At 40.5% G+C, this 20,135-nt stretch overlaps 1 long non-coding RNA gene across 2 annotated transcripts; it reads left to right on the forward strand.

Moving 5' to 3' along the window:
* Positions 1-2,507: 2,507 nt before the first annotated feature.
* On the forward strand, positions 2,508-4,918 carry LOC140529665 (uncharacterized). Of its 2 annotated transcripts, none has more exons than XR_011975639.1 (2): positions 2,508-3,183; positions 4,812-4,918. It is a non-coding gene; the product is annotated as an uncharacterized lncRNA (long non-coding RNA). The 2 variants fall into 2 exon arrangements; XR_011975640.1 differs by having other exon boundaries at positions 2,508-3,115.
* The last annotated feature ends 15,217 nt before the right edge of the window (positions 4,919-20,135 follow it).

The following is a 20,135-nucleotide window of genomic DNA, read 5'->3' on the forward strand; positions in this document are numbered from 1 at the left end:
TAGTATCAGTTCTTGGTACTATTTTGTCAGGATTCTGGTGTTTATAGAACAATTGGAAATCTTATGAAACGAAGTGACTAGGAAATAAAAAGTCCAATTATTTTTATTGCACCTACCTCCCAGGGTTGTGAGGATAAAATAATATTTGTAAAGCATTTTGCAACCTTTAAGGTGCTATGTAAATGCTAGTGATTATTATTGTTATTATTTTAGTTTCATCAATCGTTATTACCTCATGAAGTGAAACTCAGACTTTGTCAGACCCTGGGGGTCGCAGATGTGGCTCCACCACTTCTTGTACTTTTATTATTATTAGAAAGGAGACTTTAAGTTCTCTTAACTTCAGTTTCCTCATCTGTCAAGTGATAATGATAAACCTTACCCTGCCATATAGGGTTGTTGTGAAGGTCTGATGAGATTATGGCTCGTAAAAAAAGGACTGAAAACATAATCGAAACTTTAATAACCTATGACTCAGCTGATGGTCCTTTTCAAACTTAATTCAGAGACTATTTTGTAAGAGCTTCCTCTTCTCATCTTATCACTCAAATATCTTCCCCTACTTTCTTCTCCTTCATCTGTCTCTCAAGCCCTTCTCCTTCCCTCTACACCCATCCTTGATCTCATCCGTTCCCATTTGTCAGTAGATTTCCTCTTCTAGCAACCCCAGTCTCTGATCTTCAATCTCTCCTCCCTCTCGGTTCCTTCCCTGGTGCCTACAAACACACTTATGCCTCCCTTATTCGAAGAGAACCCTCCCTTGAACTGTTCTTCCCTACTAGCTCTATCTGTCCTTGCTTTCTTGACTAAACTCCTTGAGAAAATTGTCTACCTCCTGTCCTTTCAGTCAGTTATAAACCCTCCATAATATGTTTTCCAACTAAATCATTCAGCTGAAATTGGTCTTTCCAAAGTCACCAATGACCTTTTTTTAATCAAGTCTAATGGCCATTTCTCAGTTCTCATTCTTCTTTGACTTCTGTGCAACCTTTGATACCGAAAATCACCCCCTTCTGTATACTCTCTCTTCTCTAGGTTTTTGTGACAGCTCTCTCCTGCTTCTTCTCCAGCCTGTCTGACCAATCCTTCACAGTCTACTTGGCTGAATCCTCCTCCAGATAGGGCCCAAAGTAGACCCCTAAGACTCTGTTCTGGGCCCTCTATGTTCTCTCACATGGCGATCTCATCAGTTCTCAATGGATTAAATTGTCAACACTATACAGATGATTCCAAGATCTATACTTTCCAGCCCTCCTGTCTCATAACAGCAACTGATTCCTGTACATCTCAAAGTAGACAAAACACAAGCATCTCAAACTCAACTTGTCTAAAACAATTGATTATCTTCCCCTTTCCCCCAACTCCCTTCTTCTCATCTTTCCTGTTAGTGTCAAGGGGATTCCCATGCTTCTGGTCTTTTAGCCATGACACCGAGGTGTCAACTCCAGTTCCTTTCTTAGCCAAACTTTTGCCAAGTCTTCTCTTTTCTACTTTCACAATTACCCCTTTCCCTGCACTCACACAGCTGCCACTCCAGTACAGGCTCTTATCACCTCATATTTGGAATATTGCAATAGCTTGCTGTTTAGTCTTTCTGCCTCAAGCCTCTCCCTGGTCCAGTCCATCTCTGCTCAGCTGCCAAAGTGATCTTCCCCAATTGTAAATCTGGCCGTTTCACCTCGCCTCCACCCACTCAAGAAATGACAGGGGCTCCCTATTATCTCTGTGATAAAATAGGAACTCCTCTTTTGTCCTTTATCACATGCCCCCCTCCTAACTTTACAATCTTCTTACATTTAACTCCCCTTAAATCTACTCTGTGATCTACTGACAGTCAGTCATAAATCAATAAGCATTTATTAAGCACCTACTATGTGCTCAGCACTGTTCTAAAGCAAAAGACAGGTTCTTCCCTCCAAGAGTCCACAGTCTGGTGACAGTGGTTTTCATTCCTGGTACAATACTCCATCTGCCAGCTTCATGCTTATTCACTGTCTGTTCCACATTCCTAGGATGCTCCCCCTCACCCCATCTCCCCACCCCCATCTCTGCCTCCTGCCTTCCCTAGTTGCCTTTGAGACATAGCTCAGCTCACATCTTACTTTCTTTGAGGTCTTTCCTGATTTCCCCATTCCCTCCAAAATTCCTTCTAATTTATTCTGTATATATTTTACATGTACATAGTTGTTTGCATGTTTTCACCCCTATGAGAATATGAGCTTCCTAGGAGCTTGTTTTGCTTATTGCCTTTTCTTTTTATCCTTACTTAGCACTGTTCCTGGAACATAGTAATCATTTAATAAAGTCTTGCTGATTGATGGAGACCTACCGTCTACTATACTGCTGTATTCCAAGCCTTTCATAGCCTGTTACAGCCCTTGAGAGCTTCAGGGTGACCTTCACAGTGTCAGAGGAGCCATAATCGTCTCCATCCAATGTGTGAAGGACCTCTGCTTGTCAGTGCAGTGAATTCCCTCCTCAGTGGCAGGTATAAAACTTCTTTGATAATTTAAGGGCCAGCTCTCCTCAGTTACCTGGGGCAAATAAATGATTTGTCCAGGTTCCTTTAACAAGTAAGATATCAGAGTCAAGATATGAGCCCAGGTCTTCCTGATTCCGGGCTTAACCATCTCACCCCCTAAACCATAATACTTGTCTGGTCACCTCATCATTGTTTTTTCAAAGGTAAAGTCTTTGTTATTTCTTTCTTTGGGTCAGATTCACAGATTCCTATATTACCAGGTAGGTATCCCTCAAGGAAAGCAGTCAGAATGTCAGAACAAGACTTTTTTCCTCCTTCAGGAAAGAATTGGTTAAAAGAAGCCAATCTGTCTTATAGAAAAAAGCTTAGTGGTATTGCCCTTTTAAGAAGGCTAATATTTTGGTTCCTAGTTGTTTTTCCCCCTCCACTCTCTCTCAGTCTTTCTTTCATTCCCAGGCTGATGTAATGCCTTAGTAAGTTTGAGACAGAGTCACATGGTAGCCTCTGAGGTCAGAGTCCCGGCAAGCTTTCCGGCTGGCTTTATTTATGTTTGATCTTGAGTTTGTCCCGGCTGTGTGGAGTATGTCACAACGAGCGTGTTGATGATTAGTGTGCCTTATGCAGGTTTTTAAGGTGCTCACCGTGGGGTATCTTTGGATCCTAGAAATTGGCTTCTCTTACTTGGTCTGGCAATACTACAGGTTGCTATCAACGTGCCTTGGGGCTGGGAGGCTGGGTTCTCCCCGGGACGATTTGTTGGAGGAAGTTCTGTGTTTGAATGGGGGGAAGGGGGCTCTCTTATTTTACTGGCCAGAGGTTGTGTTCATTACAGGTTTTATGAAACTTGCAAATGTGCTCCTGACAGCCCCTTGGATTTGATCAGGGTCTGTTGCCTTACATGTCTGTAGTGTACTACAGATTGGGAGGGAGGTCTGTATACATTAAGAACAGGCAAAGGAGGCAGGGTCTTACAAATCAGTCCCTGTTTTTTGTTTTGTTTTGTCTTGGTTTGTTTAGGGTTTTTTTGGGAGGGGGAGGGAGGGGGAGGGAGGGGGAGGGGGAGGGAGCGACTTTCCCTTACTAGAGAAGAGGAAGAGAAAACCCAGGATAGGGAATTAAATCGGTGTTCTCCCTTTTTTTTCTCCTGATCTAACTGGTCTGGAAAGGCTTGACAAACAATTAACAATCCTCCCTCTCAGCTGCTGTTTCCCAAAATAAAGCAGAGGCATCTAGGTGGGCGGGGCGCTGGGAAGGAGGTGGCCTCTTTGCAGTAGGCTTGAATCATCTGTAAAACCTCCATCTGGATCTCCCTAGGTGAGGGGGTGGGATTGGGGAGAGGGGGATGGGGAGAGGAATCCCAGGAGATCAAATTAGCAAGAAGACCTGGGCCCACCTGGAAGGCAACTAGAGAATTGCCTGTAAAGACAGGAAACAGCTTGTGTTCAAAAATAGTCATTCTTTTTTTAAAGCAGCATGTTATGTAGGGATGCTGGTTGGGGTTTTCTTTCCCTCTGGCTTTAGTGAATAAGTCACTCTGTTCAGCTCCCACTGGGGACTTCTTTACCCCCTCCCCATATTTGCAAGAGGTGTCACAACCCACACACACCTTCTTGGAAATTTAATTCTGGGTCAGAAATTACTCAGCGTCAGATCCCGGGAAATTACTTCTCTTTTCCTAATCCCCTATCTTTCCCCCTCTCTTTCTTCCCTGTTTTTTCTTCTCTGTTCTCTCTTTTTTCTTGAACAACAAGAATCACCTTTCACCCAAGTGTCCCAACTGGATCTGGATGGTTCAAAAGTGGCCCTGCTTATCAGAATGGGTGTGTGAGGGGAGGCAATAAAGGGTAAAGGGTAAGGTGCAAATGCTAAACAAACAAAGGGAATGGAGTGGTTGAAAAGCAGAAGATGCAGGATGAATTAGACCAAGTGACAAAAACATATTACATTATAGGATAAAGATAGCACCAGTCAAATCATTATTGAGTCTGGCCATCCGAAGAAGAAAAAAGTTGCTTATCTAAATATACTACAGAGGGAAACAAAATTTCCATCTCAGAAAGAGATTCCACCCATGAGTCATCTTTTATTTCTATCATTCTCAGTTGATATTGGCTAAAGGCATTGATTCCATCATAGGGAGGTTTGCCCCGAGACAATCAAAGAGCTTTTTTTTTTTTCCTTCTTGTGGATTGTAGAATTAAATGAATGTAGAATTAAAAGCTAACAAACTTCCTCAGGGAAATTATGGTATATGATGGCCAAAAAAAGTATGTTTTATTTTACGGGATCTCAGCTAATTCTCATGTGTTTTGTTTTGTTTTTTTAACAGACCAAGTAAACTAGATAGAACCTTGGTATATGGTGCTTTGCTCAAGAATCCATGAATTTTGTTTATTGTATGCCAGCTTTCTAGGATGGACATTAAGAGATGCATAGGCAAGTTTTAAAATTACTTAAGTCTATAATTAAGTTAAATCAATAAATACAGGGTTTCTCAAAAGTCTTAGTGCAGTTTAATGCTTATTCTAACATCAAAGGGACAGAATAGTGGAGAAAATGCTTGTCTTTGAGGCAGAAAGTCAGTCAATTAACAGATCTTCATTAAGCCTTATAGTATGCCAAGCACAGTGCTAAACTCTAGAGATACTGCACCCCCCTAAAAAACAGACAGTCCCATGCTTCAAGAATTTACACTATAATGAGGCAAGATGGCACATAAAAGGGGAGGTAAAAAGTGAAGGGATATGGTTGAAAAATCCTGAGAAAGAAATATGGCCTTTCCCCAAAATGGAAGCACTGGGAAGTACTCATCAATGGATAGAGAGGAGTTAGCAGGGAGTCTTCATTCAAATCTCTGTCTGAGATGCGGCATGAACATCTCCAACTTATTTAACTGCTCTGAGTCTAGAATTCTTTATCTGTAAAAAGGGTATATAATAACTGAGTCTATAACAGGGTTGTTTTAAGACCTAAATGAGATTCTATCTAAAGCACTTCTTAAATCGCTCTAACCCATACTGAAAATGCCACTCTTCTCTTCCTCCAGAAAGAAGTCTTGTCCGGATTTATGGGTTTCTTCCACTTGCCTGAGCTCGAAACCTGCTCTCCCTTGATTTCCAGATCTAGTTCCAAGATCTTGCATTGGAATTGGAGCTACAAAACCTTGTATTTCTGACTATACAACCGAAAAGGAAGAGGAAAAAAATATGTTTGCAAAAAATTTAGTGTGTGACCCAACTAAGTTAGATCAATTTAGTCAAGAACATGTATAAGTAAAATGAGAAGGTCAATAAACAGACAGAAAATGGAACAGATTCTATCAAAGTATTTCCCTCAATGATCGTGGATCCATCATATTTGGACTCTGATACTTCATCTCCCTTATCAGCTATTTGAGTAAGTGGAAATTTCGCTCAAGAAGACAAAACAGGTAGTGATGGGACCCATAGGCTGTTGAAGGTTACACAATTTCAAAATCATTAAGGTAGCCATTTTTCAGATATATGAAAGAGGTGACAGTGGCAAACAATGCCACCATATTTCTCAGTGCTCCCCAACAAGAACCTTCTGCTGCATCTGAGTTGATCAAAGATCTTTGACAAATGACCTTCGTCCTCCTTCATCTCCACTTTTTCCTTCCTCTTTGCTTACCTAAATCCTGCCTATCCTTCAAGACACAGCTCAAATCTAGTCTCTTCTTCCCTAAAGTCTTTCCTCACTGTTCAGCTAACAGCAAACTCTCCTCTAAATGGACATAGCACTGATCATTCACATTATTTGCTATTTTTGTAGTCCATCATGATAGACTATTACTGGCTATAGAGGAGTGCTAGTTGGTATTAAAAGTGTAAAGCCAAGAAATTGAAAAAGCCCCCAGAAGTATGCTCCATCATTTCAGAACTAGGGTCATCTAGTGCAAACCCATCACTGTATATATCTGAAAACTAGGGATCAGAGAAGTTTAGTGACTTGCCTAAGGTCACACAGCTAACATTTGAACACAAATTCTCAATGCTCTTTGAACTCAAATGCAATGCTCTTTGCCAGACAAAGCCCCTCCAGAGTCAGAATTGTTCCTTTTTTTATCCTTTCAATTCAGTTCAAATAGCATTTATGAAGTAGCCAACACATTGCCTCTAACCTAAGACTCACTTAATAAATGCTTGCTAAAAGAATGAATGACTGATTGAATACACAGAAGAACCAGTTTGTAGCCTGACACAATAAAAGAACTTCAGGATTTGTTTGCCACACCACCTCTGTGGCAATTCATTTATTTATCTTTAACCAGCTAAAAGGCAGGGGATATCTCAGATTCAAATAGAAAAATTGTCTTCAGGATTCTGAATATGTAAATTTGTCTGAGGAAAATATCAGCTGGCATTTAATTTGCTAGCCTCTGTGAGTGTGTAATCCTGGGCAAAACTGTATTATCACCTCATTAGCACATTAATTTACTGTCTGCTATCTGCTGACCAGGGTTTCCTAATAACCTGAATCCTTTTGGAATACAATTTTTAATTCAATTAAATTCAACCAGCATTTACAAAGTGCCTACTATATGCAAGACATAGAAAGTTATTCTATAAAAGATCATTTTGGCTAGAATTGCCAAGTATAATTCCTGAATCAAAAGTCCTTTGTACAGCAAGATGTGAGCTGATATGAAGATGGAGTAAAGATTTATGTGTGTGCCCAAAACATTTCTTCCCTGCTTAGACTCCCTGTGTATTATTTGGAAATCTCCACAGTTCTTTGCTTCTCGGGCAAGCACACAATTAGCAGCAACCAGGATTTCAACCATGGCAGCTGTTCTGAAAGTATTCACTTTGAATCAACAAAGGATGCAATTTCCTACCCTACCCTGCCAAAAAAAAAATTGGTTTGGGGGTGGGGGGAAATGAAAGGGTGACTGGCTTCTTTTGTGAAAGGAAGCACAGTGTGGTGGCAAGTCCACTGACTCAGTAAGGGAAACCACTTTGGTTCTAGGTCTGGCTCTGCCCTCCACCCAGCTGTGGCTAATCATCTAACCTCTGTGAGTCTCCACTTAGTCATGATGAGGCTGGGACTAGACTCCTCTCAGACTCTACAATTCTACATAAAGGGGAATTGGAAAGACTTTCAGTAGCTGAGCATTTATTTGCCAAATTAGAGGAGGCTAAAAAGCACCTGAGGAAAGTGGCAGTGTCTCCCAAGTCACTGAAGCAACAAGCACCATAAGTACAGAGATTTCAGCCCAATAATGCAGTAAAATCTTTACTGCTTTATCGAGTCTTCTAGTCAAGGGAAGGCTGATTATTTATTTGGCGTGATGTAGAAAGAATTCAGTCAGGTAGGATTGGTCTAGGTACCCTTGGAGGCTGCTTCCATCTTTGAAATTCTGTGATTCATTGCCTAGCAAAATGAAACCACATCTATCTATGATCCAGAAAGAACTGGACCTGAAAAATAAGTTATTTCAACGTGCTATATGATTGAGCTTCAAAGTGAAGGAGTTGAAAACATTATTATCAGTGCTTAGTCCTGAGACAACATGATTTAAATGCTATTTACCTGAAGCCACAAAGCTCCACCGTGGACAGCTAGGAAATGACCTCAGAGAAACTAACCTGGTGGCCAAAGTCAAAAATAAAGAGGTTTCAGGCTGCCAGACTTGAATATAGAAGCCAGTTACAGATAAAAGAACAATCTTCACACATGTGGGGCTCACCACATAGCCCTCTCTTCAGTCGTGGAGAGTAATCACCATATGTAGCAATATCTTCAAACAACAAAGGACAGTGATAGACACAGGCAAAGTAAGGATTATGATTGATTTCTTCCTTAGTAGAACTCTAGTCAATGGACATTTTATACTAAATATAAAAATGTCAGGAGACAGTGTTTACTGTTAACTATTACATGCTTAACTCATGCCAATGGAATTAGAGAACCTTGAATAACTGGAGTACAGTAGACATGCCCAAGCATGCAACAAGTCATCCCCTACCCCATTGCTGATTATTTCCTGGTCAATAGATGAATTCTCTGTATACTGCATGCTTATTATCTCACAGACAAGTGGAGGGAGAGTTGCTGCTCAACTTTCTGTTCACAGATGATGGTGCACTCAGTGAAGCCTCTGATGCTGAGATGCAGCTTGGATCAATTCTCTTCCACTTGTGCTAATTTAGTTCTGACAATTAACACTAAGAAAACACAGATTCTCCACCAGCCAGCATGACACCATCCATATGTGGAACCAGTCACAGTAAATGGAGAGATTTTGAATACTGTGGATAAATTATACCTTGGCAGTATAATTTCCAGGGATGTAGATGATGAGGTTGACACATGCATTGCCAGAGTTCTCTCAGTGTTTGGGAGGATATGGAGGAAAACATAGGGGAGAAGAAGTATTAGAGTGCCTACCAAACTGAAGGTTTACAAAGACATTGTGCTGACTTCATTGTTGCCTGTGAAATCTGGACAGTATACCCACACCATGCCAGAAGACAACCACTTCCACTTGAATTGCCTTAAGAAGATTCTGAAGATCACCTTAGCAAGATAAAGAACTAGACATTGAGGTCTTCTCTGGAGCTGAACTTCTAGGCAAACTCTACTGCAGAGAGCTCAATAGGCTGACCAGGCTGTCCAAATGCCAAAAGTACGTTTTGGAGAACTCACACAAAGCAAGTACTCACATGAAGTCAGAAGAAGGACACCCTCAAGGTCTAGTTGAAGAACTTTAGTATGGATTGAGACATCAGAGATTCTGGCATTGCCTAGCATGGAGTACCCATGTCAAAGAAGGTGCTGTCCTCTTTGAGCAAAGCAGAATTTCACAGCTCAAAAAAAAAGAAAAAACCCAAACCATGAGATATGCAAATTTAAGAGACATCTCCACCCCAAAGGTTCATATGGACTATTTGTGCCTGACCTGTAGTAGAGCCCTCTGAGTTTGTATTGGTGTGATCAGCCACAGCCAAACACACTGTACCCTGATCCCAACATCACGATGTCACTGGTCCTCTTTGAAAACAGAGGACAATATTTGTCCCATAGACTTGTCCTTGGTTCTGACATTGACTTAAACTCAATGCTTCAGTCATTTTTTTTAAGTTATTTTCATCCTGAACTTAAAACAATGCACAAAATGGGCATTTCCATATGTATAATAGAACAGAAAAAAGTATTGTACGTGAAAGTGAAGATTTCTATTATGTACAGCTTATTTTTCTTTTGAGACATATAAGTTCATTCTATTGGTTTCGAAGCTGTCCTACTTATCTGTGCTCCTTTCTGACCTTCCTTCTCTTTTCTTTTTCACATTTACTAGGGCTTTAAAGTTGCTGGGGGGGGGCGGAGCCAAGATGGCGTAGTAGAAAGACGCACATACACATAGCTCCGAACCCACAACCCATAGAACAACTACAAAGAAGTAACTCACGGCGAATTCTGCACCCAGAGGCCACAGAACATTGGAGTGAGGGAGATTTCTGTTCTGGAGAGACCTGCAAACCTCTCGTAAAAGGTCCTTCGTGCTGCGGACTGGGCGCCGGGACTGGGAGCTGAGTACAGCCCGGCCGCAGCACAGAGAGGAAAAGATCCGAGCGGGCTTCAGGGACGGGATCTCCAGCGGCCGCACAAGTACCTCCACCCACAGGTGACGGGGGTCTGTGAGAGAGTCCCTTTGGCGGGTCGAGGGGGGAGTGGGGTGCCCCCATGGCTCGGGCCCCCTCGGGAGACAGAAGCTGAGGGGCAGCGGCAGACCAGGGCTCCCCAAGCAGGCAGGAGCCTGGATCCATTGTTGAAGGTCTGTGCATAAACTCCCTGAGGGAACTGAGCCTGAGAGGCAGCCCTGCCCTCACCTGAGCATCTGAATTTAATCTCACACTGAATAGCAGCCCTGCCCCCGCCCAAAGCCCTGAGGCTGGAAGCAGCATTTGAATCTCAGACCCCAAACACTGGCTGGGAGGATCAGGAGGTGAGGTGGGTGTGAGGAAAATATTCAGAGGTCAAGTCACTGGCTGGGAAAATGCCCAGAAAAGGGAAAAGAAATAAGACTATAGAAGGTTACTTTCTTGGTGAACAGGCATTTCCTCCCTTCCTTTCTGATGAGGAAGAACAATGCTTACCATCAGGCAAAGACACAGAAATCAAGGCTTCTGTGTCTCAGCCCACTCAATGGGCTCAGGCCATGGAAGAGCTCAAAAAGAATTTTGAAAATCAAGTTAGAGAGGTGGAGGAAAAGCTGGGAAGAGAAATGAGAGACATGAAGTCAAAGCATGAACAGCAAATCAGCTCCCTGCTAAAGGAGACCCAAAAAAATGTTGAAGAAATTAACACCTTGAAAACTAGCCTAACTCAATTGGCAAAAGAGGTTCAAAAAGCCAATGAGGAGAAGAATGCTTTCAAAAGCAGAATTAGCCAAATGGAAAAGGAGATTCAAAAGCTCACTGAAGAAAATAGTTCTTTCAAAATTAGAATGGAACAGATGGAGGCTAATGACTTTATGAGAAACCAAGAAATCACAAAACAAAACCAAAAGTTGCTGGGGCAGGAGCAGTGAGAAAAAGTAAGGTGCCCCTGCTTGAATGGGTGTTCACCTGTGTTAGCCTTCAGGAGTGGTTTTTAAAGGGGGACAGTTGCCCTCTTTGCAGAGAGGCCTCCTCTGCAATGAACCAATAAACACATATACTGAAGGGCTAATGCCAGACAGAGATGGAGAATGGGAGATGGAACCTCAGGAGAGACCAGTTAAGTAGAGGCCAAATATGGTGCCTTGATGGAAGAGGCAAAGGATATGAAACATGGATGACCAAGTGAATAAAGAGACCTAGAGTCTTAATGAGAAAATGTAGAAAAGGAAGTAGAAATACCCAGCCTCACTTTCTCTCGTCTCTTTCTCTTGGCTCCCCTGGCTTCTTTCATGACAGCTCAAATCCTATCTTCTCAAAGAGGCCTTTCCCAGTCCTCTCAACAGTTCAGACTGCCCTCTTCTGCTCTCTATATTTTGTATCTACTTAGTTATTCACAATTCTCTTCCTCATTAGAATGTAAGCTTTTTGAGACTAAGGACTATTTTTTTTTTTGGCTTTATTTTTGTAGGCAAAGAAAGGTATTTGGCATAGTAAATGCCTGGCCCATAGGAAGCATCCAAGAAATTCTTGTTGACTAACTGAGGAGACCTGGAGTCATTCAGGCTACACCATCTTTATGGTCCTGAAAAAGAAAGAAGAATTGGTACATCAGAGAGTGACATGAACTGACGAATAAAAGGAGCCTATTCTATGCTATGACATAGAATGTTTCTCAAGTAAAACTATTGATATGACAGCCTCCTCAAAGCTAGGATATTCTACAATTAAGTCTGTGACTTAGAAAGTAATCTACAACCAAGTTTTTCCTGAACTCTATAGAGATCCCAAGGAAAAGTAAAATTTATCTGAGGGGAAAGTACCTTATCAATCTCCAGAAAGGATAGGAAAAGGTTTTGTGATGACCAACGGCTTAGAACCAAGCTCATTCTGCATTCCAGATGAAAGTAAACTTTTGCTATTCCTGGTGTCTTATATGCCTGCCTGCGTGCAAAGGACAAGAGGTCCTTTTAGTGAAACAAAATGAATCAAGTACTCACATTTCCAGAGTTTATCTGGGTGTGAGCATGAGCCAGAGGGACTTGTGAGAGACAGTCCTACCTCCTTCCAAATTATACCTAGGTTCTTTGGGTCAAGGGTTCATTTACCACGTAAATTACAAAAGTCTATTATATGTTTAGCTGACAACCAAATTGCTAATGAAATGGCCCTTATAATATGCTGAAAGGCAATATGGTAGAAAGAATAGTAGAAGATTTGGGTTCCCAACCAGACAGTATCCTATCTAGCTGCTAAATTGTGTGGTGGGTAGAGGACTGAGTACACAATCAAGAAAATCTTGAGTCCCTGCTTCAGGGACTTAATGGCTGGGTGATCTGGGCAAGTCATTTAACCTCTCTGAATCTCAGTTTCCTCAGGTATAAAATGGGGATAAAATAGCCCCTAACTCAAAAAGTTGTAAAGATCAAATGAAATAACACATAAAGCACTTTGCAAATCTTAAAGCACCATATAAAGGTTAGCTATTATAAATGAAGGATCAGCCAAATGGTCCTAACAAGTGGCATAGAGGAAGCCACCACAGATGGAGAGATGACAATCAGGGAGATCCCCATTCTCAAAGGAATTAGAGGGAACAGGATCCAGAGCTGGAACTAAGTGGTACAAAGATGGCAGCTAAATAGACATGCCTCCTGAGGGAGACTCATAGGAAATGTAATAGAAAGGATGAAGCTGACCTTGGACAGTGACAAGTACACTGGGAGTCAAGACGCATGGGAGGAAGGGACAGAGAACAACATCTAGAGGAGAAACTCTCAGAGAGTGGTTTCATTCTGGGAGAGAAGTTCTGAGTTAATCGTGGAGTAATGCCATGGGAGAACTGAGCAGAGTCTCGGGAGCCAATATCAGAACAACTGGACTGAAGCAGCTGGCAGGACGTTGGGAGATGAATGTTTTCTGTGCTCATATTCACAGTGAGTGAACATGCCTTTCATAAGCCAGCTGGCCCCATCACCCTGGGCTTTGGCAGAGTGATCCAGATGGGCCTGTCAGAGCTGGAGCAAAGGTTTCACAGATTCATGGTGGGGATTTGGTTCTATTGTATCGAGAAACAACATTGATGAGAGCAAAGTAAGGTGTGGTTGTAAATTTAGGCCATTGTTACTCTGTATTGTTAATAGGTTCTTTTAAGTATCTAAACTTTAAAATTTGTGTCTTTCCTAGATAAGTAAGATAAGAAAAGAGTAGCAAGGTATCCTTTAGTTATAGAACCAGAGGGGTTAAAGAAGGATATTTGCTCTTGTCCAGTCTTGTCCAACTCTTTGTGCCCCTATTTAGGGTTTTCTTGGCAAAGAGCTGAAGCGATTTACCATTTCCTTCTCCAGCTCATTTTACACATGAGGAAATTGAGGCAAACAGGGATAAATGACTTGCCCAGGATCATACAGCTAATAATTGTCTAAGACCAGATTTGAACTTATGAAGATGAATCATACTGACTCCAGATCCTGTACTCTATCCACCATAGTTGCCCTAAATGAAGAATATAAAGACAGGTTACTGGCTACTTTAATAGGTTGGAATCCTCAACTATTTCTTTTATGTGATAGATATAGATGTATAAAAATGTGTCAATATGTTGGATTTGGGCCAGGCTGGTGTTACTGAACTATGTCCTTCATATCAGTTAGGATCATGGGACTTTAGAGATGGAAGAGACCTTAGAGACTAGATTCCAGTTCCCTTATTTCATAGATGAGGAAATCCAGTGATCTGTCCAAGGTCGCACAGCTAGTTAATGACAGAATTGAAGCTGGAGTCAAGGTCTATCAATCAGATCCAACATTTTTTACAAGTTCTATGAATGTCCTCGGACAATTGAATTAAATTTCAGACCTCAGTTTCTTTATCTGTAAAATAAAGAATATGCAAGAGGTTCTCCAAGATTCTTTACAGTTCTATTGTATGAGGTTCTATTGTATTCTATTGTATGAGGTGACCATGGTAATATGAAGAAGGACTTTTAATTTTACATTCTGCATCAAATATCCCTGTATGCTAATATCTACACAATTGTAAATCTTAGGAAATTCTGTAAATTTATTGAAACATTAAAAAGTGATTTTTTTGCATTTATATTTTAATGAGAAAATTGATGATCCACCAAACTTTTTCAGATTTAAGTTATATCATCAAAGGTTAACTTTACATGGATTATAGTCCCTCTAAATGGTGATTTATTCATTCACCATTATCCTCTAAATGGGAATGTATTCAATTTCCCAGTGACCTGGAAAGATACTTGTTTTTCTCCATCCATTACTTCCCTAGACAGTTTTTTCTTTGACAAAGGAATGACATGCAATATAACATTATCATTAAAAATATAAAGATTAGGGATAGGAAGTGAAGCAGCCAGAGAAGTCCAAGGAGCTACCTGAGGCTCAGTTATGAAAGAAGAAAAGGATTTTTAATGAGATTAACTTGGGTAGAGCCTTGTCCTTGAGGATAGCAACAACAGCTTCTGTTTGCATGTAGGCTTGGCAGGAATGTGACAATTGTCAAAGACATTTGAATGGAACAGCACCCACATACAGTTAGAAAAGTAAAAAGACAGTGCCAAATCAAGTCAGCCCTACTCAAGAGCCCACAGAACAGAGTATAAGCATGACAACTCGAAAGCTTGCTACGGCATTTAGCCATCCACATTAGCCACAAAGGTTAACTAACTATGGCCCAAAGGGGACCAAAACTGTGCATACTTTGTGATCCAGTAATATCACTAATAGGTCTGTATTCCAAAAAGATCATAAAAAAGGGAAAAGGACCTACATGTGCAAAAATATTTAATCAACTCTATTTGTTATGGCAAAATATTGGATATTGAGGGGATGCCCGTTAATTGAGGAATGGCTGAGCAAGCTGTGACATATGAATGCAATGGAATACTATTGTGCAATAAGAAAAAATGAACAGGCAGACTTCAGAAAACTTGGAAAGACTTGTATGAAAAGTGAAATGAGTAGAACCAGGAAAACACTGTACACAGTATCAGCAACATCATATGATGATCAACTGTGAATGGCTCAGCTTTTCTCAGCAACACAACATTCCAAGACCAGTACAAACGACTCACAAAGGAAAGTGCTATCCATATCTAGATAAAGAACTTATGGATTCTGAATGCAGAGCAAAGCATATTTTTTTCACTTACTTTATTCTTTCTCATGTTTTTTTCCCCTTTTGATCTGTTTCTTCTTCCACAACTGTGATGAATATGGAAATATGTTTTACATGATAGCATATGTATAAACTATATCAAACTGTCTACCATTTCCAGAAGAGGGGAGGGGAGGGAGGGAGCAAAATTTAGAATTGAAAATCTTGTAAAAATGAATGCTAAAATTTTTTCTTGATATGTAATTGTGGGAAAAAAATAAAATGCTGTTTAAAGTAAAAAAAAAAAAGTTAACCATGAAAGCTGCCTACAAGAATAAAAGGTGACTGAAGACCTCGAATTAAGGAAGGACAGATGGCAAGGGGGGAATGGTTTCAGGGCCCTATAGAGAGTGTACTATGTGTTTGAGTTTCTGCTAGTACATTTACTCTAGCCCAATTCAATAAACATTTAATAAGTGACTACTATGTGCCAGGAACTGTGCTAAATACTGTCAATGTAGTTAATAAAAAATAGAAACAGACCCATCCTCAAAGAGCTTACTATCCAGTGGGGAGAGACAATACACAAAAGGAGTCAAGAAAAAGGAGGGAAGGAAACAGCATGTGGAGTGAGCCAAAAAAGTCTAGTTTCTGCCCTCAGTAAAGGACGGCATTGAGAACAGTTTGGTAGTCCAGCCTCCAGCCCTCCAATTAGAGGGGAGAGGAGATTGAGTAGGCCAAGGTTTGAGTTGGCAGAAAGGTGGTGAGATTAGAGGTGATCCAGTAGGTGTGTATGTGGAAGGAGTTTCTGATCAGTTTGTTGAGTTTTCAGGGTAAGGATCCTTTGGTGGGAAACTTTTGAGAGCATCTTCCTATGGAGGGTGTGGACATGCCCACCCACACCTAGTACAACACCTAGTACAAGTACAACTAGTATACTTGTTTAAGTCTCAGTGACTAGAACCACCTCCAAGAGGAGTTGGCTCACATTCCTGTGAGACAGACATCATCTCTTTTCGATGACCTATAAAATGGAGCTGATAGACTGCTTTACCTTTTAAAAGAGGTAACCATCAGCACTTGCTGGAGCTAGGAATGTGAAAGCTATAGCCCTCAATCCTATGGCAGCTGCAGAGAGGGAAATGGAGTCACCAAGGGTCTCAGAGACAGAAGTTTCTCAGCTCAAAAGATGATAGCAGTCAGGACAGTGATGGAGATGTGAGGCACACAGTCCTGGCAACTCCCAGCCAGCTAGCAGGTCATGAAGGGCACTAAAGCTATGTTTTCCCAGAGCACATTCTGTTTGTAATTGAGCAACAAATTGGGCAAAGCTTGGATCCTGATGTTGAGATGATGGGAAACCTGGATGCAACTAGTCTCTCTATCTTAGAATTCATGGAGAGGAGAGATATGTATCATTTGATACACATCCTAGATTTTAGAAGAGCAAATTTTGGAGAAGTCGAAGAAAGAAGAGGTAGGATCCAGTGCCCTAAATAGGGCAGTTATCCAGATAGGGATAGGAGACTCTTGAGAAGGAAATCCTGCAAATTCCAAAAGGAGTAATTGTCATGAAGAAGAATAGGTGGTCCTGCCTAAATAGATTAATGTGGCACTACACTAACTCATTTTTTTAAAAGTCTTGTATAAAAAATGGAAGGGCATCTAATAGGATGAATAGGAAAGAGTTAGCCTACTTGTCTAAGAATGCGAATAAGCTGAGGCTGGTGATGAGCATTGACAACAAAAAAGGATTTTAAAGTAGAAGATCAAAGAAGGAAGAAAACTCTTTCTCAGGATGGAGGAGGTGATAACAAACTAAAGTAAGAAAGGGGATGTGGCTACTGAACTCTCATGATCTGAGGACTGGGAATGATAGGAGTTGAAACTTGAGCACATGAAGAGATGGGAAGAAAGCATTTATCTGCTCTAAATGAATCCAAATCATCATACATGAAACAACTACATTCTTGGGAAAGAAATAACTGGCAGATGTGATGGTCAAGTTGTTGTCAGTGATCTTTTTCACTTGTGTTTTCATGTCTAGAGATAACCTTTTGTTCCTATCTCATATTTATTTCCAAAGATGCCCTCCTCTCCTCCACTATTCAATAAGCCATCCACTGTAACAGTTTAAAAACAGGAGAAAGGCAATTGAGCTAAATTAACCAAAACATTACCCATGTCTGATACTATGTGCAATATTGCACATCCATAGTTCCCCACCCCATTCCTCCCACATCCCAATGGATGGAGGAGGTACATTTTCTAAAGTCTTCTCCACAGAATTATTTTTACAAAGCTTTTAAATTTATATCATTGTTCTTTTCATTTACATGACTTTCCTGGTCCTGCTTACTTCACTTAGTCCATATAAATCTCATATTTCTCTGAATTCTATATATTCATCATTCTTTATGGCACAATATTAAGCTATTATATTCATACACCACCAATGTTTAGCCATTCTTCAATCGACTGACATTTTACTCTGTTTCCTAGTTCTTTGCTACCTCTAAAAGGGTTGGTACAAATATTTTGGTATATACATGGGACCTCTCTAGTTTGTGGGGTTTTTTTTTTTACCTTCCTGGAGAAATATACTTATACCAATGAAAGTTCTGGGCTAAAGGGTATTGACATTTTTATCAATTTTTTAAAGCATAAATTTCAAATTACACTCCAGAATCATTGTTCCAATTCATAGCTAAACCAATTGTCAGTATTTTTGGAGAAAGGGAGATGTGCTATATAGGACTGGAAAAGGACAATTGTCTCAATTTTCAAAAAAAGGAAAGGGAAGAGTTTGCAAAGCATGATGAGCTTGATTTTGTTTTATGGAAAAACCATAACACTTTCTTTATAATTGACACATATGGTTTTGATAAAAGAATCCCTTTCTAATAAATAACCTTCTCTGCCTTAATATCTAAGGGAAATGAGTCATATTTTGATTGTTACTTGTAGCACATATAACTTTCTACTCTTGTCGTTCTCTGCTTGTCTTTCTTTTCTTTTCTTTTCTTTTTTTCTTTTTGAACCTGGGGTTTCATTGATAAAGGGATCTCCTGATGAGGGAAAACTCTCTCCTAAAGCAGATTAACACTTGTTCTGCCATTTGTAGTTTTAGAGAATTGCGTGGGATATTGAGCAGGTAGGTGACTTATCCATGGTCAGGACTTGAATTCAGGCCTTCCTGAGTCCCAGGCCCCACTGCCTCTTTAGTTTATGCACTTTCTTAACAAAAAAGTAAGTATGAATACCTTCATGTTTTTTTAGGAACTTGTACATTAGCCATCCCCCTCTTCCTAATATTTGGCTTCTCCTTATCTATTGGCCCTTCTCTCTTACTTAAGAATATACTTACTTATTCCATACTTAAGAATATGGCAAGATCTCTACCATCCTTTACTTGATCCTATCACTTCCTCAAGCTGTGAGATAATGTGAAATAATCCTATGTTATAACCATGACAATATTTACTGCCTCCATGTTTTTACTTCCCAATCATTTCCCAATCTCTTGTAATCTGTCCTTATCACTGTAACTAAAACTGCCCTCTCTAGTGTCATCAATGATTTCATTAACTGATCAATCCAATGCCCTTATCTCACTCATTCTTCTAGACCTCTGGGAAAGGTTTCACACTATTGACCACCTCCTTTTGCATACTCTCTCCCCTCTGGTTTTTGTCCTATCATGGTTCTCCTTCCACTTGCCTGGCTGCCCTTCTGAGTCTCCTTTGAATGATCAACATCATCCATGCCCTGCCCCTTCATGTGAGGTAAATGCTAGTGCAGTATCCTAGGCCTTGTCTACTTTCTATTTGCTGTGTTTCTCAGTCTCTGTCTTTCCTCAATCTCGTTTATTTCCATAGTTTTCACTATCATTTGTATGCAGATGACTCTCAGTCTTATATATGGAATCCTCCTATCCCTCTACTGCTTTAACGTTCTTTCTCTGACTGTCTTCAGGACATCTTCACTGAGTGCCAGACTTGCCGTCGAGAAGACTGGGGTTTAAATTCCACCTTTGACACTTACTGCTTGTAAAAGCCCAGGTAGATCATTCAACTTCTCTGAGTCTCAAATTTCTCATCTGTAAAATGAGGGCTTTAGACTAGGTGGCCTCTATAATCCCTCCAGCTCTAAATCTATGACATGATGATCTCAAACACAATGTATTCAAAACAGAACTCAGCATCTTTCCCCTTAAATCCACCATTTCTCCTAATGACCCCACACTATCATTTTCCCAATCATATAGGTTTGTAAGCTTGAAGTCATCCTAGATCTTTCATACTCTAGCCAAAGCTAATCAATGGTCTCCTCAACATCTCTCATGTCTCTTTCTTTCTACTCATGATACAACCACATGCACTTAGAGGTGCTGGACTATTGCCTCTTAATGGGTTTCTAGTCTCTCCTCTCTTCAGCTGATCCTCCATGCAGATGCAAAATAAATATTCCTAAAGTATAGAAAGGAAAGAAATAGGCATCTATTAAGTGCCTACTATGTATGAGGCACTGTTCTAAGGGCTTTACAAATATCTCATTTGATCCTCACAATAACCCTGGGTGGTAGGTACTATTATTATTACCATTTACAGTTGAGGAAACTGAGGAGCAGAGACATTATGTGACTTGCCCAGGGTTGTACAAGTAGTGTCTGAGGTTATATTTGAACTCAGGTCTTCCTGATTCCAGGCTCAAGGCTCTGTCCACTGTGTCATCTAGATGTCTCTCTCTCTAAATATACAAATAAATATGACAGGTCATTCCCCTATTCAAACTCCAGTGACTCCCTATTGCCTATAGAATAAACTATAAATCCCTTTGGTGTTTAGAGCTTTCACTGTATCTCCAACCTTCCTTTCTTGGCTGGTTCCACATTATTTCTTCTACTTCAT

This window comes from Notamacropus eugenii, chromosome 2 (assembly GCF_028372415.1).
Source record: "Notamacropus eugenii isolate mMacEug1 chromosome 2, mMacEug1.pri_v2, whole genome shotgun sequence".
Taxonomy (NCBI): Eukaryota; Metazoa; Chordata; class Mammalia; order Diprotodontia; family Macropodidae; genus Notamacropus; species Notamacropus eugenii.